This window comes from Dermacentor andersoni, chromosome 6 (genome assembly GCF_023375885.2).
Source record: "Dermacentor andersoni chromosome 6, qqDerAnde1_hic_scaffold, whole genome shotgun sequence".
NCBI classification, from domain to species: domain Eukaryota; kingdom Metazoa; phylum Arthropoda; class Arachnida; order Ixodida; family Ixodidae; genus Dermacentor; species Dermacentor andersoni.
In genome coordinates this window covers 44,972,020-44,981,746 of record NC_092819.1, presented here as the reverse complement: position 1 = coordinate 44,981,746, position 9,727 = coordinate 44,972,020, and positions in this window count along the sequence as shown.

Sequence of the window (9,727 nt, the reverse complement as noted above, 5' to 3'; positions counted from 1 at the left end):
TAAGGGTAAATCATACCCTTGAGAATCCTGAATATTTCGCTTTACACCTTCAGGAATTGAGAGCCACACAGAGTCTGATATGCCATCGTAGGTGTAATTGAGGCCTAAATTACGAATAGAATCGCTCTTTTAATGACAAAAAAAGGGACTTAGGCGTGTCTGTGGGGAACCAATGAACAAATAACGACATTTTGAAAAATTCAGCGCCGAATCTGAAATATTTCTGTACTCAGCGAAAATTCGAAGGCTAGGGGATAAGCTATCTTCGTTCCCGAGATACAGCGTGACGTCATCGGCGAAGGCTGTCACCTTCACAACACCGCTACCAGGCAGTGGGAGACCGCACACGTAAGTGTCTCTCAGTGCCGAGCACAGAAATGGCTTAAGGATGAGCACAAAGCGTACTGGGAATAGAGTGCACAATTGAACACCACGAGTAACGGAAAATGGGGCACTTTCACGACAATCAAGAAACAATGTCCCTCAAATAGTTGAATAGGCATTCCTAATAAGCTCAAGAAAACTTGACTAAAAGCCAAACGAGTTCAGGATGCTAAATGTGTAGCTATATGTTCAAGGTGATCGAATGATCTTTTTGATCTAGTGAAACTAAGATACCACGTGCTGACCTAGTCAGCGTGTACGTCATTATGTCACGCGTAACGAACGAGATACTATGTATCTCTCTGCCAGGGACCGAGCATGCCTGAAGGCACCAGGCTTCCCAAGCGTCGAGTGAAAACAGCTGTGAAGGTTTTGCAGCCAACGTTGAGAAGCGTAACTGACCTCCATTCCTCTGGACGAACTGATGATGGGCCGTGCTTAGGTATCAGCAGAATGCGACCGTCGCAAAAACTAACCGGGAATTCAAAGTTTTCAAAGCAGCGACTGATAATAGATATGAAAGTGGCACCAATACCTTCCGAGATGGTTAGATAAATATCAACGGGCAATCTGCCCGGCCCTGGTGCCTAGGCACGCTTCATGGAGTATGATTCCCCCTTCACCTCATTAGCTGGCGGTCGCGCACAAAGACGGTTAGCCACCTCATGTTGAACCTGAGGCAGCCCACTAAGAATTGTACAAGATCCTCGAGTACCATGATCCATTTGAATAGTCTTACGCGCCGTGTTTCAAAATGCGTTACAAAGGGTGAATAATCTCGCGCGGGATGCGAAATAACAAGTACTCTTGTGGCAGCAGAACCCAATGCGTTCGGCTGTATAAAAAGTGAGTTTTTAGCAAAGCGCAGAATTCAGGGCCTGCACACGGATTACGTCTGCAGCGTCAAGCAGCAGCTGACAAAGACGACGCTGCGACGAGGCGTTGGAAACCACTCCGTAGCTCACGCTTCCATGACCTCATCAGTGGATGTTAGCCGAATGGCCAGAAGGGCAATACGGAGCTTCGTGGGAGTGTCCGCTAGTTCTTCTGACCAACGTCTTCTGAGGGAATTCCCTTCAATTGAACAATGCCGACGCAACTGCACCTTCAGCGCCTCCCACGACTCTGGGCCAGATCCAGAAAGAGAGGCACACAAGACTTGACAAGCAAGAGTGCGTGCGCGCATCATGCAGAACGCGGATGTCGAGGCGCCAAGGCGTTAACGCGAGAGCGTTAAGGGCCCCGTGTCGCAGAAAGTACGCTGTCAGTGTCGCCGGCGTTGTCCGTGAGAGAAAAATCATCCCTAACCACGCACGCCCTCCGCGTGGCGCATAGGCGTTACCAAACTAATTGAATTTCTCAAAGTAAAATGCGTCAGGAAATTCGTAAAGTACGACTTACACGCACCCTACAGACATGATAGCGTCAGTCTGTAGTTCGAATATAGACGAGAAAAGATAATTCCGTCACGCGGAAACACAAACAAATACTCATTTTCCAGCTGCCGTTCGAGGTCTGGCGCGGCTAAGCACTAGATTTGGAATCGGCCCATGCAAAAGGCAGCGTTTCTATCAGAAAGCTCGCCTTCGTGCATAGCGTTCGCCGCCAGCGTTTCCCGCTAAGCATTACGGTTACGAAAGCTGCAGTTGCCGGGAAGCCTGAGAACCAGTCAGGGATATTTGACTGCTATCGCATTCCACTCTTAAAGGCAAAGCTTAAGCGCCCTCCAATTTTCTACTGTTGAGGAAAAAGGGAAGCAAACTTCAAGCATAACTGGTCTATGATCGTAAATATGAACAGGTGACGAAGGTAAAGTTATCACATCAGATTGTGAGACATACGGACCTAAATTCTTTGGCGCATAGTCCCGATCTAACCTGCTGGGCGATACGCCGCGTCGCCACGTCCAGACAAACGAAGATCCATGAAAGAATCGATATGCATCCAGCAACGAAAAGTGTTGCACTAGACGACGCAACTCCCGTGCGTTCCAGGAAGGTCGACCCCAGCCCGGGCCTTGCACATCTTCTCGCGTGTTTAACACGCGATTAAAATCCCCCAACAAGCACGACCGTCACAAGCCGCGTATACATGAATGCGACAACTGGCGCATCGCACTGCATCACATCAAATTTCTAACGCATCGTATCCAAACGAGGTTATCGTTCCAATCGTATCCATCGTATCCATGTAATGGGGCTAATGCGCTAGGAAAGCGTGTCACATTAACACGCCAGACAGGGGTGGCCTAAGATGAGTAAGCTCACTTTCGGAGTGCATGTAAACGCGATGTCATCGCATCAGGAATTATGGTAAGGTAACTTGCCGCGCTCGCCAAGCTGCGGGGACAGCAAGATCAGTGAGAAAATGGCAACCGCGACGGCGACGCTACGCCGACGCCGGAAGCGCTGCTTTGAGTTCGTCGCGTCAATAAAGCTTACGCTAGGTGTGCCGTTTGAACTTTACAGAAATAATGCTTAGAGCTGGCAAGGGAGTAGCCATTATGGCTAGCATACAGTGTTGCATAGTTGAGCCCTTCAACAGATTAATTATGCTAGAGCTTTAGCTCGATTCATCTGATGAAGGCATGAACTACGCTGCCCTGCCCGCTAGCCATAATGGAAAACCCCCTTGCCGGCTCGGAGTATTATCCTTCATTTCGCTCAATTTTCTCTTCAATGCCAGAGAGAAATGTAAAGTTCAAACGGCACACCTAAGACATTCACCCTCAAGCATCTCTCTTCTTACCTATTTATCACTAAGCCCTCGTTCAAGCCAAAATTAGAGACTCAACCCCTGTTTTCATCTACGCAATATGAAGCATACTTGCTTTGTTAGAAGTAATTGTTTTGAATCATGAGCTCTGCATGCGTGCGTGCGTGCGTGCGTGCGTGCGTGCGTGCGTGCGTGCGTGCGTGCGTGCGTGCTTGCCCACTGGCACAGGGTATGAAACTTGGCTATGAAGCGGAAGTCCTGCTGTTTCGTTTGCGTTTTCTTTCGTGTAAAATAAACACCATAATGGTTTGGTTTAATTTTTTTACCGCACATAATTTGAAACTAAATTTGGAGGACGGTTAAGCTTTGCCTTTAAGAGTGGAACGCGATAGCATTCAAAGATCCCTGAGGGCTTCTCATGCTTCCCGGCAACTGCAGCTTATGTAACCGTAATGTTTACCGGGAAACGCTGGCGGCGGACCCTATGCGCGAAGACGAGCTTTCTGGTAGAAACGCGGCCTCTTGCGTGGGCCGTGATGCGGCGGAGGCGAGCGCTCTCTGGAGATGTTGCAAGGAACCGGGCACGCCGCTTTAAGGCCTTTGAGATTTGCACGCGTAAATCTGGGAGGCCATGGCCACTCTATGAAAGGTAGAAACGCTGGAAAAGTGGTTTGTGTTATTTTTTAGTTCTCACGTAACAGAATTATGTTTGCTTGTATATTCAAATTACGTCTGTAATTCGTGCTATACTCAAATCATTTCTGTAGGTTGTGTGCGAGTCGTACTTTACGATTTTTCTACGTATTTACCTTGAGGAATTCAATTAGACCAATAATTTCTTTGCACCACATAGAGGCCCTGCATGGTTCGGTATGCGTGGTACGGTATTCTTTTTGCCGAAGCGACGTCCAACGCTGGACGCCGGGTGCGGGACGACGTACGCCGACGCCGGATTTTCTGAACACGGGTTCCTTAACGCTATCGCATTAACACGCAACACTCAACAGTCTGCTACCGATATTTTATCGAAGTTCTCAGTCTGCATTTTCGACCTCGCAAGCCGCTTCACGTCTTAACGCATTCCCCAACGGCAAAACGGAGCCCGCGCTTTGTGGTGAGCGTCCGTCGCTTCTGTCCCGCCTACCAACTCTCCTGAGAGACTGATGAACGACTTCAGCAACAAATGGCTCTCGAAGCGCGCAAAGCAAGTGCGTGCAACATCCACGTGCAATTCCAGATGAGCCCGTCCAGAAATCACGACCGTCGGCTTGTAGAAACGAGGGAACGAGCTGGCTTGTGCTGTGCCGGCTTTTACGATGCCGGCTTGCACGTCCTCAGAATCCCGGCCAACACCGAGGTCTACGGCCGCTTTAAGGCTCCGACGCAGGCGGCGTTGAACGCAGTTCAGAACTGCATAGATAGAGGATGTCCCTAAATTTTCGATTAGCGATAGAAATTCGCGATCGAGTTAACTGTGTCTGCTTTCGCTGAAGGTGAAGAGCTGTACAAGGTCGGAGAAATCAAAACAAGTGCCAAAAAAAAAGAGATGATGCGTGGCTCTATACTTTAGCAAACACCAGAGACCAGCGGAGCTGGGAAGGCCAGTAAAGTAATTCCGAGCCACACACAAGACACACGAGCGCCGCAACACGTCCCTACGGCGTCCGCCAAAGGCGTCTACTATACGGCGTCCGCGATTCCCGTGGCCAACGCCACAGTACACGCCGCGATTGTCTCCACTCTGTACGAAGCGGCGGGCAAAGAGGATATCGAGGCACCCTAGTAGCCACCGGAGAACGCCCGTTCTCCCTCGCCTGACCCCTCTGCCTCGCGCGCCATAGGAGAGGGCACGCATCCGGGCCGCGCCATTGCATTTCCTCGGACACTTTGAAAACTAGTATCTCGAAACTGGCGTAGTTCTCAGAATTCGTTCAAAGTTCGTTCCCCAGAATTCGTTGTGCCACTGTGGTTGTTCAGCGTCGCGACAATGTGACACTATATTGTATTTGCGCCCGTTCGATATGCGCTAACAGATGTAGCTTACAGAACGGAGGCAGTTGTGCTTGATTCGGAGTAACCCATCTCTAAGTTTTGTGCCCTAGATTTTTTTTAACATACAAACTTCGGGATCTAAATTAAATTTTCGTTGCCTTCAGTCAGTAGAATTCAGTTTTCGCTGTTACATTCAGAAGAACTCATTCAACTCGGTTCAGAGCTTGTCCCAAGCCGACTCCACAAGCGTATCGGCATTTACACGTATTTCAGTAGGGATATTGGAGCTGTCCTTGAGCTGAAGCCTGCTTTTAAGTCCTCACGCGCGATATTCTATGTTTGATCTTGGGGCATGCTACGTTTTGTGGACCGATCCACGAGTGCAAAGAGGCATGACTTGAAGCTTCTTTCAGAATTGCGAGCAAAATCGCAACGATCTTTTTTTCATTCTTTCTTGCTTTTGCTTTTTAAAGAAGATGTGGTGGAACTTTCTTAACCACTTCACATGTGGCCATCCTTCTCTGCACTCTCTTCGGTGTTTATGTCGTAAAGACGAGCCACGAAATACACGCTCTTTTTTCTAACCTTTTGAAGTGAACTCCTCGTCATAAAATTCCAGAGAAGTTGTACCTTCTTAGAGAACAACATTAATTTTGTAATATTGCCTTGCAAAGAAAAGATGGGTTATTTGTTTTTGTTTTTTTCCTCAGGCGTTGAAATCGTTTCTAAAGCACGCCATCACCGCGTTAGACCACAATATGATGACCTTGACCGTCTGCACGTGACATTTTTTTTTTTTTCTCTTGCGCTATCGCTATAACTGAAGAGACTAGCTACTAAATTCTACCGAAACTTTGGTTCTAGGTCACGCTTGAGGACTTTCTTTTTTTCCGTCGCATTGCGACCATGAGGAGCATGTTATCGGGACCCACAGCAGGCAGTTTTGGGGAGCACGAACCAGCAATGTCGCACAGTGCCCAGCACACGAACCTTAAATACAAACACTAGCAGCACACCCGTGAAGCAACTTTTAAAAAACTTTTGCAGTACAACCGCGCCCAAGAGCGTTGCCAGTGGCTGCACTATCACGCGCCCCAAGGTTCCAAAAACTTTTTTTTCTCCAGTCGGTTCTTTTCATTCTGCCTCGAAAAGCATCTTCGCATAGCTACTGCGCAATTCTCAAGATTAAAAAAAAAAACAGAGCGCATTCGTATTACCCTGCCTGCGAGAAATGTGGCCTTGGCCTTATCAGTATATGTTCAAGCAACATGGAGCTTCAGCCGAAGGCAAATAGAAAAAGAAAGCGTGAGGACCACCCAATATCGCAAACCAGCAAAGAACGTTTTAGACAGTCTTCGCTTTGTTACCTTTATATTTCGAATACGTGAATCGCTGCATCCAGCGATAACATGGATGGGACATATTTTGGAGCTGCGCCCCACTGAAAGCAAGCCAACCGATATTGTAGTCTGCACCACCCAGAGACTGGCGTGGAACATGGCATTCGAGACTGAGTGCACCGTTCTGGCGAGATAACAGATCTCGAAGGCCATGATGAGGAGTAAAAAATAAAGCGCTCGACTGACCTGCCCGTCTTTTCTTTATTTCTTTCATATTTCTCTCTGACACTGCAGCGTCTTTTCTTCTTTGGCCGCGTCCTTCGACAGCGCTCGTGTCTGTTCATTCTGCGTTACTTCGTTGTTTCGAAGCGCTCTGCCACGTTCCATCAAGAAAGTAAAACAAAAAAAAACAGAATTGACGGAAGCCTTGATCACACCAGTAAATTGCCAAATCACAATACAAAGCCAATTCTGGGGCGCATGTCGCCGGCGTCAGTTTGCAACATTCAAAACAGTAGGGACCGAATGGCTCACGAGTTTTCTCACGATCGCACAGAGAGAACTTTTTTTTTTTTTTATTATAAGATGCGAGTTTCGGCCCGACTGTCTTTACGAGCAATAGGAGCTCGGGAGTGCTGGAGTCCAGAAGAACATTCAAACTTTTTCTTCCCATTCTGAGGGCCTCTATTGCTTCCGTTCTAACACTCCGGAAAGTTATTCACGCAATAAGAAAGCTCAGTTAAAAGGAACTTTCGACGATGCGATTTCAATGCGTTCGTGCACTTCCGAGTAATTTTCATAACAAAGGAAACAACTTTTTCGCGCCGTCGGAACATTTGGGGACAAAAGCGAGCACGCGAGCGTCAGCCCTTCCGTTAGGTGTGCAAGTTTGCCCGGCGACTGCGCCGCATATACGCCAGACTTTTCACGAGTGCACTCCATACAGCTACGAATTGGAGGAATGGAGTAAGAAGAGTTCGGCGTTGGCTTGAGAGAGTGAACAACTGAATTACAACTCTCTCGTCGCTTTCACTTGAAATCTATTGTTCTGTAACGAAGCTGGAGCAACGTATTCGGCCAATATTCTGTTTTAACCACTACCTTCCAAGTTTGCATTTTCTTCTTTTCTTTCCCCAGGCCTCTGTCGAAGACAGAAACACCCCATCGGCGCTGCCTCGCACGTGCTCTTTTGTGCAAGTGTGCGGCTCTTTCTGGCCACTCAATTTTTTGTCTTATTTTTCTTTCTCCTGATTCTCCCTAAATCTGAAGTACTCAACAATGGTCGAACGAAGGATGTCACTAAAGACGACGTTTCGATTAAGATTAGGATAATTGCTGGAGTTCTACATGCCGTAACCACAACCCGATTATGAGGCACGCCGTAGCGGGGAACTTCGGATTAAGTTTCGACCACTTAGATTTAAATATACTACGTTAAAGAACCTCAAGTGCACGAACGTTTTTGCATTTCGCGCACATCGAAATACGGCCTCCTCGACAGGGATCGAACTCTCATTACTCCAACGTTTCGAGAAGGGACCTTGTCAAAACGATGGCTTTACCGACATTCTTGTTCGACCGCTTTCAATGCTTTCGATCAAGCCTCCGTCTTTCTGCGAGCTGCTGTCTTGATTGGATTCTTTAATCAGAGTTGTTTTAGCTATCACTAATGATAAAAAAGCATGCTTTAGCTATTTCGTTTTTTATTTGTTTTCTTGGAAAGGGGCAGATAGGGGGTTCCTGAATTTGCATCCTTACAGGTGCAAGCAATGGTATTACGCTACTGTTTTGTTTCGACGTCTATCGCCGAGTGGTGATTGCAACACGCCATTCCGGTGAATGTCGAATATAAAAGATTAGTTTTGTTTTCAATTATACCCGGATGCAAGTGTCTAGGGCGGCTTGCGCGAACATTTAATACCGAAAATAAGAACAAATTTAGGAACGCGTTCTCGCGCGGACTAGGCGTTGTCTATGGAACATTTAAGAACGCGTTCTTAAAATCGTCATTTTCGTTATTAAATATTCCTGCAAGCCACCCCTGGTCGTCTGTTACTTTGTGTTCCGCCTGCGGTTTGCAATTTCGGGACCTGCTTCTGCATATTTCCCTATGTATCACTTCTGCTGTATCGCTAATAAAGATTGATTGATTGATTGATTGATTGATTGATTGATTGATTGATTGATTGATTGATTGATTGATTGATTGATTGATTGATTGATTGATTGATTGATTGATTGATCGATCGATCGATCGATCGATCGATCGACCACGCTGTTGCGCCGTACCTAAACCACTGTAAGCTCAAAGGCGAACGACGAGCTAAAGCCTCTAGAGCGAGCGGTTTGTCTCTCGCCTTCGCTACCCTCAACCCAAGCCACTCCCTCCTCGCCGCGTGCTTCTGTAAAAGCACACGCGAGTAATACGTCAGTGCCGAGCTTCACGTTGGCACTCCTGTTTGAAAACACCATCAACTTTGGCTTATCAGGGCTCTGCGCTCTTTGGCTACACGCTGCTGCCGCCAAATGCGCAGTGCGAAACATGCTACACGAGCTGAAATAAATTGATTGCGAACAACACGCAAACGAGACGAAAATGAGCGGGAATGCCAGTGCGTGTCACATAATGTGTGCAAGTAGACAGATCATAACTGATGCTCCTCGCACAGGAACAAATCGACAGCTTTTACTCTTGTGACGTCACCTGAACGACCCTGCTGGAGTCATTGACGTGTGAAGCGAACGCTGGAAAAGCCCAGAGAAGAGCACGCGATTGTTCCTTTTTTTAATATCAGAGGTGGTTTAAGAGCCCTCAAGGTGCGGTAACGGCGTTCCACTTTTGTACCAGCGGCAAAACAAAAGATAGGTAAGAGGCCAAGCACTATGTGAGCAAGGTTTGACACTCGCAAAACAAAGCATCGCATTTTTCTTGTAGCTCAAAGCGACGACCAAAAGTGATATTATGAAACGATATGCCAAGTTCGATTTAACTGGCCCCTTAAGTTAGAACAAAAAATGGTCCTAGCGCATATTTCCTGGTAAAATTGAAGCGCGATTAGGTGAGAGGGAGACAGCCAATGAAACAAAAAGAAATATTAGAGAAAAAAAGGTGTTCAAGAATGATTCATCGAAGTATTGCGAAATAAAGTAACACTTCCCTTTGAGGTAATTTGAACGTCTCACAAACAAAAATGTATGCTTTTTCTATTTCACTATGTATTGGTTTGTTCTTGGCGGCCACTATGGGGGACCAGTGCTTCTGCCTCAAGAAATAGCTCACCTGCGCAAAACTGCGC